At 37.1% G+C, this 24,592-nt stretch overlaps 1 non-coding gene across 1 annotated transcript; it reads right to left on the reverse strand.

Moving 5' to 3' along the window:
• Positions 1-2,707: 2,707 nt before the first annotated feature.
• On the reverse strand, positions 2,708-2,814 carry LOC141694488 (small nucleolar RNA R71). The gene has a single exon (XR_012563791.1). It is a non-coding gene; the product is annotated as a small nucleolar RNA R71 (small nucleolar RNA).
• Positions 2,815-24,592: the final 21,778 nt, after the last annotated feature.

Here is a 24,592-nt window from a genome sequence, read left to right on the forward strand (position 1 = left end):
GGTGGATTCGATTGATGATGATATGAGTCACCAAATAATGGTCTATGAGAGTGCCAGGCACATGTGGGAGACAATGGAACTGCTTATGGAAGGAACTAAAGATGTCAGGCAGAATCGATGAGATACCTTGACTTCACAATATGAGGATTTTAAGTCCTTTCTTGGAGAAAGTATCACTCAGGTCTTTGAAAGACTGAAAAAGCTGTTAAATGAATTAAGTATTCATGGCAAGACTTATCCTCAGAGAGAAGTCAATAGGAAGTTTATGCTAGTCCTACCTCACCACTTAGAGAACAAAGCTTCATCTGTTCGTGAGCGTGTTGACTTTGAAACCATGACACTTGAGAAGTTGTATGGTAAGCTGAAGACTCATAAAATGGAGCAGGAATAAAGGAAGATCATCTATGGTGGTGGTACAGTTGATAGCAAGAATGCTGAACTACTCAAGACAACTGCTCTTGTAGCTAGTGGAATCAAAAAGCTTGATATTATTGCTGAAAAGCCTAAGTCTAAAGCTGAAACACTCTTTCAAGCTGAGATGGATGATAGAAACCTCTCTGGGAATCCAAGTGTCTACTACACCACTGAGGAGCTACAAAGCATGGAATATCCTACTATGACCAACTTAGCTGAGATGTTCAATAACAGCAGGTTTAGAAGGAAGCAAGGCTTTAGGGGTTCTGGAAGCAGCTGATAAGTGGATTTTATATCCACTTGGAACGCATTATTACAAGCTTAAATTGGTATTTTGGACTCAAGTTGTTGGTATTTTGATGTGTTTTTGTGTTATTGCATTTCAGGTATCAGTTAAATGAAGAAGGGAGCTTTTAAAGGAAATATGATGAAAGGTGATCAGATTTGGAAGCCAAGGACATTGTCAAGTTGTAGAGAATCTCGCTAGCTTCGCGTGGACAGTTGAATCGCCTAATTCTAACGAGTAGAACTCAAGTTATGGCCAAAACAAGATTCATCAGAATTTTTTCCAAATAGGCTCCAGGCTCCCGCCTGGGATGTGAGGCGGCCGCTTGGGAGCTGAGGCACCCGTCTGGAGAGCTGAGGCGGCCGCCTGAGGCGCGGCTGGTCGCTGATTTTGCTGAAAAAGCCTTTTTTGAGTGGAATTTGATGATTTTAAGGGTCCAAGTCCACTAGGGGCGTATATATACTTAAAAAAGGGTTTTCATCATCCGGGAAGATTGGGATACCAAGGAGAAGACCTAGAAGCACAAAACAACTTCGAAAAAGAAGATCTTGTTTTCAACTTGTGATTCCTTGAATTAGTTGTAACTTTGGATGCTCGTTTTCATTCTTGTTGAACCTAGATCTCGTTTATTCATACTTTAATTATTATTCAGTTTATTAAGACCTTGTTTATACAATGCTTTCATTGGAATCCATGGTGATGATGAGTTCAATTATGGGCTAATCGTTATCATGGGATTCTAGCAGACTTACTTATGGATTTCAATAATTAAATTGTTTTGATACCTTGGTGTGTGGTGATTGATTGATATGCTAGTATTGGTTGTGCTTATTCGTCTTATGTGTATAGCTAACATATAAGATAGCGTGTTAATCTCTATTAAAGCGACAGTGAATAAAGAGGTTTAGAACTTTCCATGCTAGCATAGGTTCATGTATTTGTTATGCATGATTCATAGGTAATTTTAACCATCTTACTTGCCCTATGTAATCAAGATAGATAACTTGTGCTTAAACCGTTATGTTGTCAAATTCTATAGACATATAGGATTTCAATAAAATTGGTGTTTATTCAACTTCTATCTCTTTTGTGGATGCTTGGTAGTATGGCATTCGTACAACGAAAGTTGGTGTTTATCAGTTTCGTGTTATCTGATTAGTGTCATTTCCATCACATACTAAGGTTAAGAACAATAAGGCTATTGAATGAAGTAGTAATGAAGTTAGAATCCCATGTTTGTCATATACAGTAATTCGACCTCAATTTTCTTAGTTAATGTTATTTAGTATAATCTCTTAGTTTAATAAAAACCCAATTTGTTATTTGTCTTAGCATTGAGCGATAACCATACATTGTTGCATAGGTACATAAATTGAACTTAACCTAAACCAGTCCCTGTGGGAACAAATCTGTTTTATATCTTATACTACTTGCGAACCCATATACTTGCGTGAATTTTAGAGCGTGTTTTCGCCCTAACAAGTTTTTGGCGCCGCTGTCGGGGACTCAGTGTTAATTTTTCGTTTATGTGCTTGTCATCAGTGGTCGTTAAAGTTCACTGACTCAGATTCTTTTACTTTCATGGTTTATTTGTTTGTGTTTCAGGTACTCATTACAATGGGAGATCCATCAGCACGAACGAAAGCCTTGATAGATTTTTCTCAACCCAAGATTAATGACATTCAATCTAGCATAGTCAGGCCAGCTATCACAGCTAATACCTTTGAGATCAAGCCTGTCATAATTCAATGGGTACAGAATTCAATCCAGTTTGGGGGTTCTTCAATGGATGATCCCAATATACACATTAGGGATTTCATTGAGATCTGTGACACCTTCAAGTTCAACGGTGTTTCTGAAGATGCTGCGAAGCTGAGACTGTTCTTATTCTCTCTGAGGGACAAGGCTAAGAGCTGGTTACACTCTCTACCAGCTGGTTCGATTGCTACTTGGGAAGATCTTGCTCAAAAGTTTCTCACTAAATTCTTCCCTATGGCGAAGACAACTGCATTCAGAAATACTATTACTCAATTTGCACAACAAACGGGAGAATCACTATGTGAAGCTTGGGAGCGCTAGAAGGAGATGCTTAGGAAGTGTCCTCATCATGGAATTCCTGATTAAATGATCATCACTTGTTTTTACAATGGGTTGGGAGCACAGTCCAGACCCATGCTCGATACATCAGCAGGCGGAACATTATGGGCAAAGAGCTATGAGGAAGCTTATGATCTAATTGAACTGATGGTTGCTAATGAATATCAGTATCCAACCCAGAGATGTCCATAGGGCAAGGTAGCAGGAGTTCTTGAAGTGGATACAGCTACGACTATCACTGCTCAACTAAAGGTGTTGTCTATGAAGATCGATTCTCTGGCTAACTATGGTGTTAATCAGATAACCAGTGTTTGTGAGCTATGTGCAGGTTCGCATGCGATGGAGCAATGCGCTATATCTAGTTACCCAGCTCAGTTTGTGAGCAACTTTCAGAGATCACAGCAACCAGTTCCAGACACTTATCATCCTGACAACTGGAATCATCCTAACTTCAGCTGGAGCAACAATCAGAATGTGATGGAACAGCCGTTCTAGCAGTTTGGAAATAAGCTATTCAACACTTGTTAGGTCCCAATATGTTTGTAGAAGGGGGGTTGAATACAAACTATACCGTTTAATCGAATAAAATGCGGAATAAAAATTGAAACAAAATTCAAGTTAAATAAAACTTTTATTAAACTTGAAATGTGTTACAACAACGGTATCTGTTACAAGGAATTAATCTCAAATTAATTATCACAAATTTAGAATAAATTCGACATGAACTTTTTCTATTTTTGCAATAATTAGAATCAAATGCTAAAAGTGATTTGAGATTAAGTTCTAGGGATTTTGATCCGCTAGATAGTTACACAAGAACAACAAAAGAATTTCTAGTGGATTGGATTTAACAATAACTGCTAGAAATAAATGCTCTGAGAATTTTACAATAATTTCTCTGCTTCTGTTTGTTTTGTGTTCTTCAGTGGTTGGCTGTGTATTCAATTATGTTTTTAAAATGATCTGCTTCTGTTTGTTTAAGTAAACAGATCACTCAAATTGAATCAGCATGACATTCGGCAAGACAATCCAAAATGAACTAGCAAGACAATCCAAAATGAACTAGCAAGACAATCCTTTGAACTGGTAGAACTTTCGGTAAGGCAATTACTTGACTTGGAAAGACTATCGGTAGGACAATAGAATGACTTGGTAGAACTATCCAGAAAGACTTGGTAGGACTTTCGGTATGATAATCCAATTGTCATACCAGTTCAAATCTGTTTTGCTGATTTTCTTTTTGAATATAAATCCAAAATCATTTCTGAAAAATGCATAATATTAATTCAGAATTAATTAACCAATTAATTCAATTAATCAATAAATTAATCTTTGCAGATTTAATTTATTTTCTTAATTAATTTAAATGACTTAATTAATTAATAGAGAATTAATACTACTCTTGAACAACAACCACTCTTCTGACAATCTTCTGAAAATCACTGAATCCATTTCACCACTTGAATGTTGACACTCGATGTACTGTCTGGTTCATGAATGACTAACTTCTGTGATGTTTCTCCAAGTCTTGATTTTCTTCAGATTAAATTCCTGTAATTAATTGATACCCTTACGAGATCTCTGTCACTTGGTTAAATCTACAATCTTGATTTATATCACTAAGGCTTGATCAATTACTTGAGCTTCTTCCAGTGAATCTTCAAGTCTGTAGATGAACAATGTTTCTTAACCCTTTGACAGATGTTACTTTGCGAGATCTCTCCGACGATAGATCCACTATTTACTTATTACATTCTTATTTGAGTTGAGTTAAATCCTCGAATAAACAAATAGGCTTAACATATGCCTTTCAATCTCCCCTATTTGTTTGTTAGACAATAACAACAAATACCTAGAGGATAACTCAACTAACAAATAAGAAAAAGATATAAACAGTAATGCAAAGTAAATAGCAGAAAAGTTCTGGATTATATTTAACATTTTCCAGATTCCAAAAGAAATTTACAAGTGAATACAAGATAGATGTTCCTCTAGCCTGAACATATAACTACATTAGTCTATCTTGATTTATAAAGCTCTAATCATATTACATTGAGTTTTGAGCTAATTGACTTCAGTTGTCTTCTCTTCTGACTTCACCTTCTTCTAAATCTTGAAGCAACTCCTTGTCAAAAACACGATCCTTTTCTGAAGTGAAGCTTGCTAGTCTGATTGGTTGAACTTCAACTGACTTCAGCTTATTCTTGAACTTATTGTACCTTTTAATATTCTTTTCACAATAAGCTTGAATCAAATTAGCTGCTTGAGTCTTCAACATGGATGAGTATCCAGCAGTTCTTAAATGATGTTCCATCCAGACCAGATGCTTAGTTGAGTAGTCTTTAAGAGATTGTGCATCTAGCTGACAGATTTGAAGACAATCAGACTTAAAGAATCTCACCTGATGAGGATTGTTGACCACTTGAGGACTAGCCCTGCTGGCAAACTCTTTAAGCCTTTCTCGAAGAACTTCATTCAATTCTGAGCTTCTTTTTACTTTGTTGAGAAGAACCCAAATCTCTGACAAAGAATGATTCTCAAACAGATGAAGTGACACCTTGAAAGATCCTTCACTCTGACAATATACAAAAATGCTCATCTCATTTAGGGATCTGTCAAAAGCAGTTGTGATCCTTGAGACTTCAGTCTTTATAGCATTCATGTACATGTCATTGTTAGGATTTGAGATTTCCAGCTTGTCAAGAAGATGTAGGAACTGCCTATCATTGTTAGTGCTCAGCTGAGGCATATCAAGTACTTTCCTAGCCTCATCCCATTTTTCACCAATCTTCAGTCTTACATCTCTTCTCCTTTCTTTGGCTTTAATGTCATGAAGACGTTGCTTTTCAAGAGTTTCTGTTCGTTCAATGCTTTTTCTCATGTCAATGATCTGGGATACCTTTTTGAGTTCAGCTTCTTTTCTTTTCAAGTCTGATTGCTGTTGCTGAAACTCTTTCTCAAAGATAGGATCCACTGTAGCTTCCTCTTCCCATTCTCCAAAATCACTTTCCTCTTCAGCTTCATATAAACCATCTTTATCTTCCAAGACTGGTTCAGTGGGAATGTCAAAAATATCAAAGTCATCCTGTTCTCCACTGTAGTAGACATCATCAGCCTTTCCTTTATCTCCAGCAGAGGTATCTTTTTCTTTTCCCTTTCCACTACTCCCTTTCTTCTCCCCCTTAGTTGAGGGATCCTCTACTGACTTTCCTTTAGAATCTCCATGACCTCCATCACCTCAAGAGCCTGAGCCTCCACCAGACGGCCCTTCAAAGTAAGTTCTTTGTTCTTCATTAGGGCAGTGAGAATTCTTGATCATGAAATACAAGTGTTTCATCCCTTCATTGAGATGTTCCATGCCCGTTTCTATCTTTAGAAATCTGGAGGAGTCCAGTGAATGATTCATTTCAACCAGGTCTTCAAGAGAAGTCATTCTTGTATGTAGAGAGCAGAAGTTAGAAATGTCATCAGCTGATAAAGTTGGAGTTTCCTGAATGGAATTGAGCTTTGGTATGACAGTGGTCTTGAGATCTGAGATATCATTCTTGATGAGTGCCAGCTGATTGTTGACAGAGGTGGAAGAAGAAGACCGTTCAACCACTTATGCTTTGAATGATTTAGCTTCAGCTTGGCTTTTAGCAAGTTCTTCTTTTAAAGCAGCAATTTGAGCTAACAGGTTTTCAGTGTCTGTGTCTGTGTGTGCTCTCACCTGAATTTCACTCGTGTTTGGTTCGCTCACCTCACGTGCTTGTGTTTCTCTCAATATAATTGCTCATGAGGAGTCTTGCTGTTGCTGTTCTTCTGTACCTGCAATTAAAATCACCCTAGCCTCTTCAAGAGAGGTCAGTGGTGGTGCAATGGGAATTCGCGAGTCCCGATCCTCAGTCAAACCTATCATTTCATGTGAAATAGATGTCTGAATTGCTTCAGGGATAGATTGACCGAGTTGCCCTCCACTTTCTCCAGATAAATCTGCGAGTGGAGAATCCCGTGAGGGAGCCAGAGGTGTTGGATCTGGGAGGGGAGAAAATGACTCTATTAAAGGTGGCTGAGAGTCAGATTTTCCCCTAAAAGCATGTGACTGCTCTTCTGCCGTAACTATGGCAGGCACTGTAACCGACTTTATGGGCAATCCTCGCTCTGTGTCCTGAGTAACATCTGTGGGTATGTATGGTTCCATTGTGAGTAATGGAATTGTGCTTGACTCAGTAAAGGATGCCATGGCCCTATGGCGAATTTCAATAGATTCATCCTGTTGAGAGGATGTTTCTAGTAACTGTTCAGTGGCCATTTCAAAGTCCATGTCCTGTTGGGAGGAAAGGGATGGGCTTTCAGATGCCTCAGTAAATGTTCTTCTTTTCTTCGGAGGAGGCAGAGCTGAGGGTTCATTTACATCCACCAATACACTACTTCCTATTAACCTTCTGGGTAACATTTTAGACAGTGGGGGAAAGGTTGAGATAGGTTGTGACTCTGTGTTTGGCTCTATGACCTGGGATTGAAGTTGTGGTTCTACAACTTCATGGTCAGTCCTATCAACCACTGGGGGTCTTTCAACAGAAGTAGGAATGGAGTGAGAGTGAGGAATTACTACCTGTAATGGAAGAGCATCTGATGTTGGAGGAGCCTGGGTGGCTTGAACCACTGGAGGTTGAGCTTGCTGTTCATGACCGGGAAGATTGAAAATAGGTAAGGGAATATAAGTGGCCATGAAAGCAGATACAAGTACTGGAACTTGCATGAATTTGAAAGTTGTGTCTTGGTGGGTGTAAATCTTTTTGCTTACAGGAGGGGGTTCGGTTACTGCGGAGTTAGCAAAAAGGGCTTTGTGCTCAGGTGTGAGAAGATGATCTGCTATAAGCATGAGAAAACGAGCATAGTAACATGAGACCCTACGATTTGTAGAATGATCACGTAAAGCAGTAGTGAGACGTCTCAAGAGAATGGGTAAAAGTAGTTTGCCAAAATTGATCCTTTGATTGAAAACAACCGCAAGACCAATATACTGCAGAGTGGAAGTGATGTTGTGAAAGTTGGATTTAGTGCAGTTGGCAAACACTTTAGAAAGAGTATCGAAGAAAATGTCCCATTCAGACACCAAATTGGATTTTGAAAGTTTGGTTAAATTGATCACCCCCTGATAGTGAATAGCATGGAAAAAGTTTGAAATATCATTTTCAGAGGGCAAATTACAGAAATTGTCCATAGGAAAATTTAAAGCTCGATTGACGACTGTTTCATCAACCACATACTGTGTGTTTGCCACGGTGAATGAAAAAGATTTAAAATCATCGGCCACAGTAGAGGTTGTGCAAATCAGTCTTAGCAGATCAACATTTAAAATCACATTTGATTTAATAGCAGAGCTAACAATCGAATGGTCATTTAAAAATCTAATCCATGGCTTAAATTTTTCTACATCACATTTATCCGGATTAAAATAACCAACTTGATTATGCGCGACAATTTGGAAATTGAGAGCCATTAAAAATATAATAAAATACACACTTTCAGAATTTTAAGAATGATATTAAGAAAATTCGAATTAAATTAAAAAAATTTAATAATTCGAATTAAGTCAATTATATTCGAAAAACTTAGAAAGTAATGTATCTCGTTAAAATTCTTAACTCGCAATAACAAATCTGAAAAACCGCACAAGACACAAAATAATAATAAATAACACAAGAAAAACACACAAAACAAAACAAAAGTTAATACCCAATTATAAATAAGCACACACAGATTTAAAGAACGAGAAAAACGATTCAAAAATGAAAAAAGTTTTGAAAAAATTTGGCAGCACTTCCTCACTGTATGAATACACACGTATGTATATGTAACAGTGAAGTGTGCTGAGTAAAAACTCGAGCAAAAGAAATATTAATGGCGGTTGAGATGGTTCGAAGAGAGAGAGAAGAGAAATAGTTGAGTTTTGAAACGAAGAGAGAAAGAGAGACTGTTGAAATTTAAAAAATTGAGAACTGAACTGAAGAAAATAAAACAGACACAAAAATGATTAAGTAGTATAACTGGTATGACAATCCGGGATTGTCATACCGATTATCATACCAGCTTAAAGACAGAAAAAAAAAAATTAATAAACACTAAATATATATAACTGGTATGACAATCTGATAGTCATACCGATTGTCATACCAGTATAAAATAAAAGAAAAATATATATATATATAAGGTTTATAACTGGCAAGACAATTGATAGTCATACCGATTGTCTTGCCAGTATAAAACTATACTGATAACCAAAATAACACAGTTATATACTGAAATGACTTTCAGCAAGACAATTTCAATTGTCTTGCCGATTGTCATTCTGGAAATAAAACAATTATAAACAGAATTAGTATGTACATATTTATATATATATATATATATATATATGTATTGAAATGATTTTCAGCAAGACAATTTTAATTGTCTTGTCGATTGTCATTCCAGTAGAAAGACAATTATATACTTACAGAAAATATTTATAAAAACAAAGACAATATTTCAGAATTAATTATTTTTATTCCAAAAATAGATTTCTGTTGAATTTTAGCAAATAAAATTCATAGAAAAATATTTTTAGAGAAAATAAAATATTCTGAGATATTTGAAATTAACAAGTAGAGTAAATAAAACAGATAAGATAATATAAATTACATAGAAATAAGCAGGAAATTTTGGAAAATGATAAAATAAATTTGCAAATGAATTTTTCATTTATGAAAAATTTATTTGTAAATTCACTCAAGAACAGATTTCAGATATTCACAAGTTTAATCACTAAAGCTATTCAACATACCCAATTTACCAACTAATTTGGTAAATGTGGATTCATCAAGAGGTTTAGTGAAAATATCTGATATTTATTCTTCTGTTAGAACAAAAATTAGTTCAACAGTACCTTCATGACGTGCTCTCTAATAAAATGATACCTGATGTCGATGTGCTTTGTCCTTGAGTGCTGCACAGGGTTGTTGGTGATGGCTATTGCACTTGTATTGTCACATAAAATAGGAATTTTGTTCAATACAGAGCCATAGTCTCGTAGCTGGTTCCTAATCCATAAGATCTGAGCACAGCAGCTTCCAGCAGCAATATATTCAGCCTCGGCCGTTGAGTTGGAAACTGTTTGCTGTTTCTTGCTGTACCATGAGACTAGCCTGCTACCTAGGAATTGACAACTCCCTGAGGTGCTTTTCCTATCAACAACACTTCCTGCGTAATCTGAATCTGTATATCTAACAAGGTTAAAACCAGATTCTTTAGGGTACCAAATACCTAGATTTGGTGTTCCCTTAAGATATCTTAAGATTCGTTTAATAGCAACGAGATGAATATCTCTAGGATCCGCTTGGAACCTTGCACATAAGCATGTAGCATACATAATATCTGGTCTACTTGCAGTAAGATAGAGTAATGAGCCAATCATACCTCTGTAGCTTGTGACATCTACCTTAATGGAGTTTTCACATGGTCCAAGCTTGACAGCTGTAGTTGACGGAGTCCTTGCTGATGCAGAATCCTCTAGATTGTACTTTTTGAGGAGTTCTTTGAGATACTTGGATTGACAAATAAAAGTTCCATCTAACCTTTGATTTACTTGTAATCCAAGAAAGAACTTCAGCTCTCCCATCATGCTCATTTCAAATTTGTTGTGCATTAACTTAGCAAATCTCTTGCAGAGATTATCATTAGTAGACCCAAATATTATATCATCCACATAGATTTGGACTAATATAGTATCATTCTTATGCTTTTTAGAAAAGAGAGTTTTGTCTATGACACCTCTAATAAAGCTATTTTCAAGAAGAAATTCAGAGAGAGTGTCATACCATTTTCTCGGAGACTGTTTGAGTCCATAGATAGCCTTGAAAAGAAAGAAGACAAAATCCAAATGATCTGGATCTTCAAAACCAGGAGGTTGCTCTACATATACCTCTTCATCCAACTTTCCATTCAGAAAGGCGCTCTTGACATCCATTTGATAAACTTTAAAGTTAGAGAATGCTGCAAATGCCAAAAATATCATGATGGCCTCTAGTCTAGCCACTGGAGCATAGGTTTCATCATAATCAATGCCTTCAGCTTGAGAATACCCTTTAGCTACCAGTCTTGCTTTGTTTCTTGTAACCACACCATCTTCATCTAGTTTATTCTTGAATACCCACCTAGTACCAACAACTTTCTTGTGTGTAGGTCTAGGTACCAGTTTCCAGACTTGTTGACTTTCAAACTGATTGAGTTCATCTTGCATAGCAATCACCCAATCTGGATCAGTCAGTGCTTCCTCAATCTTCTTAGGTTCCATCTCAGAAAGAAATCCTGAGAACAGACACTCATTTTGAGTAGCACGTCTAGTTCTGACTCCAACATCTGGATCACCAATAATCAACTCAAAAGGATGAGCTTTATTCCAGACAGTCTGTCTTGGAAGATTTGATCTTGATGATTCGCCTTGAAATTCATTGGGATGTTGTGTCCTACTAGATGATCCTTCAGCATCTCCCCCTGAGTTGTTGCCATGTTGACTTGAAGATTCTCCGTCAGTAGCAGTGGTATCTCCATTGTTGCCAAAGTTTCCATCACTATTACCTTGAGTATCATCATGATTAACAGGTTCTTCACCAGCAACAACCTCAGGTTCTTGACCATGTTCTGATTCTGAATCTGACATATCATCAAACTTCAGTTTCTCAGAAGGATCTTCAGTTTGGATACTAGGGAGTTTAGTGTCATCAAATGTAACATTGACACTTTCAGTTACTTTGTGTTGATCAATGATATACACTCTGTATGATCTTCTTCCATATCCAACAAAAATACTCTCATATGCCTTTGCCTCGAATTTACCACGACGATCATCTCCATCCTTCAGCACGAAGCATCAGGCACCAAATACATGAAAGTATTTGATAGAAGGTTTCTGTTCATTCAAGATCTCATAAGGAGTTTTCATGAAGTCTTTGTTGATTAGAATTCGATTCTGAGTATAACATGCAGTATTGACAGCTACAGCCCAAAAGTACATTGGAAGACCTGATTCACTTAACATCGTTCTTGCAGCTTCAATCAATGTACGATTCTTCCTTTCTACCACTCTATTTTGCTGAGGGGTTCTAGGAGCTGAAAATTGTCTGGTAATCCCTTTGTCTGTACAGAATCCTTTGAGAAGTGAATTCTTGAATTCTGTTCCATTATATGACCTTATTGCTCTAACAGGACATTAGAATCTAACTCAATCATCTTGATATGATCAATCACAACTTGTGGTGTTTCATCCTTAGAGTGAAGAAATAAAACCCACGTATACTTGGAATAGTCATCAACTATCACAAGACAGTAACACTTCTTTGACATCGAAAGGACATTAACTGGTCCAAATAAATCCATGTGCAATAATTGCAGAACACCAGTTATGGAAGATGTGTCAGTGCCTCTGTGACTTGTTTTCTTTGACTTTCCTTTCTGGCAAGCCTCACATAGTCCGTCTGGGGAGAATTCCAGCTGAGGCAGACCTCTGACCAATTCTCTTTTGACAAGAGAATTCTTTTTTTTGAAATTGAGATGAGAAAGTCTCTTGTGCCATAGCCAACTCTCATCTGACGATGCCTTTGCATAGAAACAATTGACTTCAGGATTGCTTCCAGAGTTCATGTCAGCTACGAACAGATTTCCTTTCCGGATTCCCATCAAGGAGGGTTTTTCACTTTTCTTGTGCAGAATCTGACACTTCAGCTTGTCGAATAAAACATTGTAGCCGTTGTCACAGAACTGACTAATGCTAAACAGATTGTGTTCAAGTCCTTGCACAACATACACATTTTCAATGATAACATTTCCAGCTAGCAAACAGCCATATCCCTCCGTTAAACCTTTGCTGTTATCTCCAAAGGTAACCACTGGGCTAGCTTTCTCAACCACATTTGATAGCAGGGCTCTATCTCCGGTCATATGTCTTGACGATCCGCTGTCAAGAATCCACACTACCGGTTGTACCTGTTTAATGCCCTGCAATACAAATGGATTAGACCTTCTTCGGAACCCAAGCTTGGCTGGGTCCGGCATACTTGTAAAATTGGCCTTTATCAGGAAAAACAACATTCTTAATTTTAATATTCTCAACTTTCTCAATGACTAGACATTTGACCTTGTGAACAACCTTGACAAATTTCTGTTTAGGCTTAGGCACAAATGTCTCCTTTCTAGCTTTAGGAGGACTAGCAGTCTTAGACCTATCATGCTTTCTATTATTCACATGCTGACGAGGAGTAGTCTTATCATTAGAAACATGCTTACCATTAAAATAAGCATACATCAGATTAAAAGCACAAGGCATACAATCAGGAACACCACATGCTTTATGAGAGGGATTAACAATAGGCAACTTATGCATGGTAGACATGGCATTTGTGTTATCCAACTCATGTGTGTCTGAGTTAGTCTCAGTTGCTTTCACAACCTTGACTGGAACTTTTGACACACTTGACTTGGAGACAGCTTTCTCATTAGCATTATCTTCAGCACGGATTTCTTCTTGAATAATAAATGAGGTCTCATCAAATGGTTCAGCAATTGATTCTTTATAGAGGGGTTCATCAACACCCTTAAGCACATGTGGTACTTCCCTGCCTTTAGCACAGACATGAGGAGGGGAGTTTATGCCTAATTTTCCAATAGCAGCATTGTAATCATAACATATTCCAGATGTTTGATTAACAACTTGCTTATTATAAAACTCTTTGGACTTTGAACAAGAATTAAAGTAAGCTTTAACCTTAGCCTCAAGACTGGTGATCTTGTCTTTGAGAATAGTTTCAAGTTGTCTATAACAGTCAACTCTATTCTCTAGAAAAGATACTTGTTCTTTTAATTTATCTTGATTAATGTGCACAAGTCTTAATTCATTGACCTCTTTCTCAAGGTCTTTGATTTGTTGATTTAACAATTCATTATCACGATGAGCACAATCTAAGGAACCTCCTAGATGATAAACTAATTTAGCATCAGTAAATTTTACCTCTTTTCTTGACGATGAGGTGTTTGCATCACTAGCGATGAGAGCAAGATTCCCAACTTCTTCATCTTCACTGTCAGTATCATCCCAGCTTCTTCCCTTTGCCAGGTAAGCCCTTTCAGATTTACTCTTCTGATTAGAATCGTAAGAGTTTTTCCTAACTTGTTTTGGCTTCCTGCATTCTGTGGCAAAGTGTCCCAACTCATTACAATTGAAGCATCGAATGGTGCTTCGATCAACCATCCCTGTTTTATACCCACCACTGCTGGTGTTAGAGGATGAAGATCCACCTTTCTGGAATCTGTTGTAGTTGGACTTGTACTTGAACTTGGGATTCCTTTTGAAATTGACATTTGAGAATCTCTTGACAATCAGGGCCATTGACTCATCCTCCAATTGCTCCAGTTCTTCCAAGGAATAAAAATCATCTCTTGATTCATTTGTAGTAGGAGGATCAAATTATGCTACCATCACATTTTCTTCAACCTTGGAAGACTGTACCATTCTTTCTGACTGTTGAGATTGTTGTTGATATTGTGGTTGTTGTTGTTGTTCATCAGCTACTAGAGCAGTAGACGTGCTGACCACTCTTCCTTTCTCGTAAACTTCCTTCTGCTGAATCTGCTCCAACTCATAAGTCTTTAACACACCATAGAGCCTTTCCAAAGAAATCTCACTCAGATCTCTTGCTTCTCTTATGGCAGTGATTCTATGTTCGAGATGAGTTGGTAGCGTTAAAAGGAACTTTTTGTTGACCTCCATGATGGAATAGTATTTACCATTAATGTTCAGGTTGTTGATCAATGCATTGTACCTCTCAAACACTTCAGTGATTCCTTCTCCTGGATTGGATTTAAAGTATTCATACTCAGAGGTTAGGATTTCTAACTTGTTCTCCCTAACTTCCTCCGTGCCTTCATTAATAATCTCAATAGTTTCCCAGATATGTTTGGAATCTTTACAATTCATCACATGTCTATTCATCAAGGGATCAAGGGAATCTACTAAAATTAATTGAAGGCTAGCATCCAGGGAGGCTTCTTCTTTTTCAGCAGGAGAAAAATCCTCAGGATTCTTTACATAAGTTCTAGCTTTGGTGATCACCACATCATTTTCTATTACCTCTGGTTCAATAACTATAGGAATTTTTGGACCCTTCTTTAACACTTCCAGATATTTGGAATTAGCAACTTGTAAAAACAATAGCATCTTCTTCTTCCACATGATATAATTTTCTTTATCGAATAGTGGAATTTTAAAGGTTCCAACTTTTTGTGTACTCATTATGAATTTTTTGAGTGAATAAAAAATTCAAGGAGTGAAAGAAACACAAAAGTCTAGGATCTTGATTTGTACGTTAATCAGAAGGCTCTGATACCAATTGTTAGGTTCCAATATGTTTGTAGAAGGGGGGTTGAATACAAACTATATCGTTTAATCGAATAAAATGCGAAATAAAAATTGAAACAAAATTTAAGTTAAATAAAACTTTTATTAAACTTGAAATGTGTTACAACAACGGTATCTGTTACAAGGAATTAATCTCAAATTAATTATCACAAATTTAGAATAAATTCGACATGAACTTTTTCTATTTTTGCAATAATTAGAATCAAATGCTAAAAGCGATTTGAGATTAAGTTCCAGGGATTTTGATCCGCTAGATAGTTACACAAGAACAACAAAAGAATTTCTAGTGGATTGGATTTAACAATAACTGCTAGAAATAAATGCTCTGAGAATTTTACAATAATTTCTCTGCTTCTGTTTGTTTTGTGTTCTTCAGTGGTTGGCTGTGTATTCAATTGTGTTTTTAAAATGATCTGCTTCTGTTTGTTTAAGTAAACAGATCACTCGAATTGAATCAGCATGACATTCGGCAAGACAATCCAAAATGAACTAGCAAGACAATCCAAAATGAACTAGCAACACAATCCTTTGAACTGGTAGAACTTTCGGTAGGACAATTACTTGACTTGGAAAGACTATCGGTAGGACAATAGAATGACTTGGTGGAACTATCCAGAAAGACTTGGTAGGACTTTCGGTATGACAATCCAATTGTCATACCAGTTCAAATCTGTTTTGCTGATTTTCTTTTTGAATATAAATCCAAAATCATTTCTGAAAAATGCATAATATTAATTCAGAATTAATTAACCAATTAATTCAATTAATCAATAAATTAATCTTTGCAGATTTAATTTATTTTCTTAATTAATTTAAATGACTTAATTAATTAATAGAGAATTAATACTACTCTTGAACAACAACCACTCTTCTGACAATCTTCTGAAAATCACTGAATCCATTTCACCACTTGAATGTTGACACTCGATGTACTGTCTGGTTCATGAATGACTAACTTCTGTGATGTTTCTCCAAGTCTTGATTTTCTTCAGATTAAATTCCGGTAATTAATTGATACCCTGACGAGATCTCTGTCACTTGGTTAAATCTACAATCTTGATTTATATCACTGAGGCTTGATCAATTACTTGAGCTTATTCCAGTGAATCTTCAAGTCTGTAGATGAACAATGTTTCTTAACCCTTTGACATATGTTACTTTGTGAGATCTCTCCGATGATAATCCACTATTTACTTATTACATTCTTATTTGAGTTAAGTTAAATCCTCGAATAAACAAATAGGCTTAACATATGCCTTTCAACACTCCTGGTTTTCAGCAACAAATTACACCAAAACAACAAACTCATGGTGCATGTCTATCTTCGAATGAAAAATCTGAATTGGAGGAGTTGCGGCTTATGTGCAAAAACCAGGCTCTTATATGCCAAAGTCAGGCTGTTTCTATCAAGACTCTGGAGAACCAAATAGGGCAAATTGCTAATGCCTTATTGAATCGACCACCAAGAACGCTTCCTAGTGATACAGAAACAAATCCAGACAAGGGGGAAGTTGAAGAACAGGTGAACGCCATCACCTTAAGGTCTGGAAAGGTCGTAAGCCCCCAAATTCAGTAAGACGAAGAGCCTGAAAAATCTCATATTTCAGAAAATGCCTTTGTGGCTGAAGAAGAAGTGCAGAAGGAAGCAGAGGTGGAACCAAGGAAGACTACTGTGGAACACACTCCTCCTGAGGGTAATACAGGGGAGAAATAGATCTATCATCCACCTTCTTTTCCTAAGAGGCTGCAGAAGAAAAAGCTGGATAAGCAGTTTGAGAAGTTTTTGGAGGTGTTCAAGAAACTTCATATCAACATACCTTTTGCTGAAGCTCTTGAACAGATGCCTAGCTATGCGAGGTTTATGAAAGGTATTCTCTCTCGGAAAGTGAAGCTCGATGACTTAGAGACCGTTGCTCTATCGTAGGAATGCAGTGCTATGCTGCAACAGAAGTTACCTCCGAAGCTTAAAGATCCTGAAAGCTTCACTATTCCCTGCACCATCGAAAACTTGTCGTTCGAAAAGTGTTTATGTGATTTAGGAGCTAGCATCAATCTGATGCCCTTATCTATCTTCAAGAAGCTTGGTCTGCCTGATCCGAAACCAACATACATGTCATTACAACTAGCTGACCGTTCCATCGCTTATCCACGAGGTATAGTGGAGGATGTCTTGGTCAAGGTGGATAAACTCATCTTCCCTGCTGACTTTGTAATTCTTGATTTCGAGGAAGATAAGAAGATTCCCATTATCTTGGAAAGACCATTCTTGGCTACAGGCCGAACTATGATCGATGTGCAAAAAGGAGAGCTTTCGATGAAGGTTTACGATCAAAAGGTCACTTTTAACGTGTTCAAGGAAATAAAGTTACCCACAGCTAAAGAGGAGTGCTTTAAAGTAGAGTGGGTCGACTCTGTAGTAAATTCAGAGCCTGAGCAATTGCCAAAGTCAGATACCTTAGAGAGATCCTTAATAGGGGAATCAGTTATTGAAAATAAAGAAGGAGCAGAGCAATTGCAGGATTTGAATGCACCTCCGTGGATGAGGAAGTTGGATATGCCATTCGATTCTCTTGAGTTAGTAGAGCTGAAAATTTCTCAGGAGCATTTTGAACCATTTATTTAAGAAGCTCCCACACTTGAGCTCAACCGAATGCCAGATCACTTGAGTTATTCATTATTAGGTGCACCCCATGATAAGAGGTTGTGATATATTTTTGATGATGTAGAGAGTGGCTGGACGGATATTCCCGTGCCTACAGAGGGTTCTTCTCATGTGCAGCAGGTAGTTGATAGGACTGGTGTTGGTGATGAGCAGTACAGGCGAGTAATTAGGTGTATGGAGGCCATGCATGTCATCCATCGATATTTTGCTGAAGATTTGACACACGCTTTCGGTATTGTTTGTCGAGACACTGGTGGCGAGGTTGATTGGCCACCTGATCCTCCACCCTAGGAGGGTGATCTTTCCGATGATTAGGTATGCCTGAAATCCTTAATATTACCTTCAATGAGGACATTGAAAATTATAAGTTTGGGGGTGATAATGTAAGGATTAGTAGTGTGTGTGTCCATATAGATTCATATTGCATGTTTAGTTGTAGTTCATTCATATTTTTGCATGATTGTTCATTTAGGACATATTTGTTTGTTTTTATATGATTTCATATAGTTGCATTTGCATGCATATTTAGCATAATCCCTTAAGATGAACTATGATATTTGATAAGTTGATGTTGATTTAAGTGTGGTGATGACGAATAGAGGGATGTTTAAGTCCTAATGAATTGATTTGCATGCCAGAAACAAATATTTTCATAAAGTCTTATAGGGTTGCTTTTGATCTAGATCATAATCATACTTGTTTGTTGGTCAGATTTAATCACTTGATTATATTTAGAATTTGTGATATTCTCGTAATGACGTAAAAACATTGATTTTTTTTATCTGGAGAAAAACTTGGATTTCATTGCTAATTGTTGTAAGGCTAGGCGTCAAATGGCTAGTAGCCGGCTCATATTTTTATGAGTAGTCTAGGGTTGAATGAGATGGAGCGAAATGCACTCATTCAGAAAAGAAAAAAAAAGGAAAAAAAAGAAAAAAAGAAAAAAAGTATGTATTTATGCATAATTGATCTAGAGTGAACTCTTTAATACTCGAGTTATTAAGTTCTAGGGGACTTTGTGCCTAGTGACCTAAGGATTTTATAGTTTGGGATCCGCTAACCTAACGCTCGCTACATGGGTATTATTGCATAAGTCTTTTGGGACCTCATTCATTGCACGGTCAAATAAGCATCTTTCTTATGTCTTCAATAATAGTATGAATCCTTGTATAACTCTAGTAGAAAGGAGGTGTTGTGAGTCATAATGCGTTGATTGTCTGTTCTGTTTATAAACTTTTGATTGTTTCGATGATAGATAAGTTATGGTTATTGATCTAGTATCGAGAGATATCTGTTAAGCATTCCACACACGCACGTCTCTGGTTTGTTAGTTGGTTTGTGGGATTTATTCGAGCTCTGTTAAAGTCATTGCATTCTTAGAGGCATTGACTTATTCATTTGGTTATGGTTATTCTGAGGGGATCGATTGCATTATCATGTAGTTGCATTCACGTAGTTGCATTCATGCACTAGGTTTGTTTTGTAGTTTTGAGTCTGTTTATGCTTGAGGACAAGCATCGATTCAAGTTTGGGGGTGTGATAAGTGGATTTTATGTCCACTTGGAACGCATTATTACAAGCTTAAATTGGTGTTTTGGACTCAAGTTGTTGGTATTATGATGTGTTTTTGTGTTATTGCATTTCAGGTATCATTTAAATGAAGAAATGAGCTTTTAAAGAAAATATGATGAAAAGTGATCAGATTTGGAAGCCAAGGCCATTGTCACGTTGTATAGAATCTCGTTAGCTTCGCGTGGGCAGTTGAATCGCCTAATTCTAACGAGTAGAACTCAAGTTATGGCCAAAACAAGATTCATCAGAATTTTTTCCAGACAGGCTCCAGGCGCCCGCCTAGGATGTGGGGTGGCCGCTTGGGAGCTGAGGCGCCCTCCTGGAGAGCTAAGGCGGCCGCCTGAGGCGCGGCTGGTCGCTGATTACGCTAAAAAAGCTTTTTTAAGTGGAATTTGACGATTTTAAGGGTCCAGGTCCATTAAGGGCGTATATATACTTAACAAAAAGGGTTTTCATCATCCGGGAAGATTGGGATACCAAGGAGAAGACCTAGAAGCACAAAACAACTCCGAAAAAGAAGATCTTGTTTTCAACTTGTGATTCCTTGAATTAGTTATAACGTTGGATGCTCGTTTTCATTCTTGTTGAACCTAGATCTCGTTTATTCGTACTTTGATTATTATTCAGTTTATTAAGACCTTGTTTATACCATGCTTTCATTGGAACCCGTGGTGACGATGAGTTCAATTATGGGCTAATCGTTATCATGTGATTCTAGCGGATTTACTTATGGATTTCAATAATTAAATTATTTCGATACCTTGGTGTGTGGTGATTGATTGATATCCTAGTATTGGTTGTGCTTATTCGTCTTATATGCGTAGCTAACATATAAGATAACGTGTTAATCTCTATTGAAGCGACAGTAAATATAGAGGTTTAGAACTTGTCATGCTAGTATAGGTTCATGTATTTGTTATGCATGATTCGTAGGTAATTTTAACTATCTTACTTACCCTATGTAATCAAGATAGATAACTTGTGCTTAAACCGTTATGTTGTCAAATTCTATAGACATATAGGGTCTCAATATAATTGGTGTCTATTCAACTTCTATCTCTTTTGTGGATGCTTGGTAGTATGGTATTCGTACAACGAAAGTTGGCGTTTATCAGTTTTGTGTTATCTGATTAGTGTCATCACCATCACATGCTAAGGTTAAGAACAATAAGGCTATTGAATGAAGTAGTAATGAAGTTAGAATACCATCTTTGTCATATATAGTAATTCGACCTCAATTTTCTTAGTTAATGTTATTTAGTATAATCTCTTAGTTTAATAAAAACCCAATTTGTTATTTGTCTTAGCATTGAGCGATAACCATTCATTGTTGCATAGCGCATAAATTGAACTTAACCTAAACCGGTCCCTATGGGAACGAATCTGATTTATATCTTATACTAATTATGAACGCGTATACTTGCGTGAATTTTAGCGCGTGTTTTCGCCCTAACAGCACCAACCGCGGTCATAGGTCAAGTTCATCTTCTGGATCAAGTTACAAGACATGGATGGTAGACAGAAGCAAGTTCAGGTGCTACAATTGTGATGAGGTTGGGCACTTTGCCACTAAATGTAGGAAGTCCCAACAAGAAAGGGATAAAGGCAAAGCTTATCAGATGAAGGACTCAGGTAGTTCAAGGACGTATCCAGTGAAATCATACATAGCTGAGGGGAAGATCTGGGATGACACTGATGATGAAGAAGAACATTATGGAAATCTTGCATTGATGGCAGAATCTTCATCTCAGGTAACATTTCCAACTATTCGTGCTTTACCTCCAGATAACTTATGTGATAATGAACACTGTGTCGCCTTTAGGCAGACTGTCCTAGTGTATGGAAATGCTATTTCTCATCACTATCTTAAGGCACGGTGCAATACAAAGGAATGCATTGAACAATATGATGCCGTAAAAGAAGTGTATAGAAACGTTAGTACTACACTAAGATGAACTCTGCTTGATGTCGAAGACCTTAAAGTAGAACTAAAGAAAGTTAAAGATGAAAATGATAAGTTAGTTCTAGATAGGGTCAGTGTTGAGAATCTTAAGCAAACCAATAGATATTTAGAGCTTAAGATTAATAAGCACCTTGAGACAGATGATGAAGAGCTTAAGAACAAGAATGCAGAATTAGAAACTAAATTGCATGCTTTTACCGATTCTGTAAATCTTGCTAAGAAGCTCATAGTTGATCAAGTAGTAGGTGGAAAGGTTAGGATAGGTCTAGTTGAAAATGAGCCTGTTGAGAAATTTGTTAATCCCCCTAGTGCGCCTCATGTTCTTAAGGAAGCGAAGAAGCCTCTGTTTAAGAAAGCTACTGTTGAGCCCTTTGATGAAGATAATATTTATATTCATCATGAGATGCTTGTTGAGGATATCGAGCTCTTAAGGAGACAAAAGGAAAAGAAATCTATCTCTGTTGCTAGCGACTCTAACTTATCTTTTGCCGGACTAGGTTTTACTTCCAAAAATAAGAAGAATAGAAGTAGAAATGGCAGGATAGGAACTAATGGCCCTAGGAAGTTATGTAATAACTGTGGTTCTGCTAGTCACCTTACTCATGCTTATAGAAAGGCTAAAGTAGACAATATTAAGAATGCTTATGTGCATAACATGCCTAACATGTCTAAAGTTTCTAAGTGTGATAAATCTGTTTGCATGCCATGTATAGTATCTTTCATGCACACTTATCTTGATTCCACACACTCACATAATACATCTCATGATCATGATAAGCATGTTAGTAAAAACACTGGTAGATCAAAGACTGTAAGCCCTCATAAAACTAGGAAAGTGGCACCTGTCACCAAGCCCAAGAGCAAGTCTGTTGGGCTTCTGAAAATGACAAGGAAACAGTCAATGATAAAGCAAAAACTGTTAATCCTGTCAATTCTGTTAAGAGAAATGTTATATATTCAAATGCTTCTAAGTCTTCTGGACCCAACTTAGTTTGGGTACCAAAGAAAACTTAATCATCTTTATTTTTAGGGCATTAAGTAGAAGAAGGTCATGTAGATTCTGGACAGTGGATGTTCAAGGCATATGACTTGAGATAGAGCCCTGCTATCAAAGGTGGTTGAGAAAGCTGGTGTAGTGCTTACTTTTTGAGATGAAAGCAAAGGTTATACTACGGGATATGGCTGTTTGGACATTGGCAATGTCATCATTGAAGAAATCTTTCTGGTTGAAGGTCTTATGCATAATCTCCTCAGTATCAGTCAATTCTGTGACAATGGATGCAAATTTTGTTCAATAAGAAGAAGTGTTTGATCTCTAATCAGAAGAATGAGAAGCTAACTCTCAATGGAGTTAGAAAGGTTAATTTGTTCGTAGCTGACTGGAATTCTGTAGATGGTCAAGTAATGTGCTTCTACAGTAAAACTTCTCCAGATGAAAGTTGGTTATGGCATAAGAAGCTCTCCTACTTGAACTTCAAGACCATGAATTTTTTGGTTAAGAGGGAATTGGTTAGAGGATTGCTTGAGATGGATTTCAGTCCTGATGGACTTTGTGAAGCATGTGAGAAGGGAAAGTCAAAGAGGGAATCACATAAGAAAAAGAAAATGACTGACATCACTGAACCACTACAACTCCTTCACATGGATTTGTTCGTTCCTGTCAACGTCATGTCTATGTCAAGAAAGAAATATGGCTTAGTGATTGTTGATGACTATTCTAGATACACGTGGGTGTTATTCTTACATTCAAAGGATGAAGCACCTGATATGATTATTGATCATATCAACAAGATTGAGTTAGAAGCTGGAGTGCCTGTGCGAACGATCAGATTATATAATGTAACAGAATTCAGAAATGCAAAGCTGAATGATTTCTGTGTCGAGAAGGGCATTTCAAGACAGTTTTCAGCACCGAGGACACCATAACAAAACAGAGTGGTTGAGAGGAAGAATCGAACATTGGTTGAAGCTGCAAGGACTATGCTTAATGAAGCCAATCTTCCTACCTACTTCTGGGATGAAGCAGTTAACACTGCATGCTATACTCAAAATAGAACCCTGATCAACAAGATGTACGAGAAGACCCCTTATGATCTAATGGCCAACAAGAAACCAATAGTGAAATACTTTCACATGTTTGGAGGAAAGTGCTTTGTGCTTAAGGACGATGAGCATCTTGGAAAGTTTGATGCTAAAGTTGAAGAAGGTATCTTTTTGGGCTATTCTCTGGAGTTAAAGGCTTACAGGGTGTATGTGATTAGTGATCAAAAGGTTGTGGAAAGCCTTAATGTAACATTTGAAGACTCCAAGCTCTCAAATATTCAGAATGAAGATGATAGTGATAATCTTGATGTTGAAGATCTTTTTGATGGAGAAGATGAACCTGTAGTTGTTCCAGACAACAATGACAATGGCAATGATCCTGATGATTATAATTCTAATACAGACTCTGAAGGTAATGGTCATGAGACAAGTAATGATAGTCACACTATCTCAGGGACTAGTCCTCAAGCTTCAGATTCTGGTGATCAAGCTGGCAACAACTCAGGGGGAGTAGAACAAGGAGAAGAACAAGGATCCGGTAGTCAAACACACCATAATTCTGGAAATGCTGAGTCATCAAGGGATAGTCTACCAAGACATAGAGTATGGAGTAAAAACCACCCTTAGAACTTGATACTTAGTAATCCTGATAGTGGAGTCAAGACTAGAAGAGCTACAACAAATAAATATTTTTATTCTGGGTTTCTATCTCAAATGGATCCAAAGAAAGTAGATGAAGTTTTTGGGGATCCTGATTGGGTGATTACTATACAAGAGGAACTCAATCAGTTCGAATGATAGAAAGTGTGGAAGCTTGTACCCGGACCTAAAACCAAATTAGTGATTGGCACAAAATGGGTTTTTAGAAACAAGCTTGATGAAGATGGAATTGTAACAAGGAACAAGGCGAGACTTGTTGCTAAGGGATATTCTCAAGAAGAAGGGATTGACTACGATAAAACCTTTGCACCAGTTGCTAGACTTAAAGCCATAAGGATATTTCTATCATTTGCAGCACATTCAAACTTCAAGGTATATTAGATGGATGTGAAAAGTGCTTTCCTGAATGGTGAGCTTGAAGAAGAGGTCTATATTGAGCAACCCCCTGGTTTCATAGATTCT

Source organism: Apium graveolens, chromosome 10 (assembly GCF_009905375.1).
Source record: "Apium graveolens cultivar Ventura chromosome 10, ASM990537v1, whole genome shotgun sequence".
NCBI lineage: Eukaryota > Viridiplantae > Streptophyta > Magnoliopsida > Apiales > Apiaceae > Apium > Apium graveolens.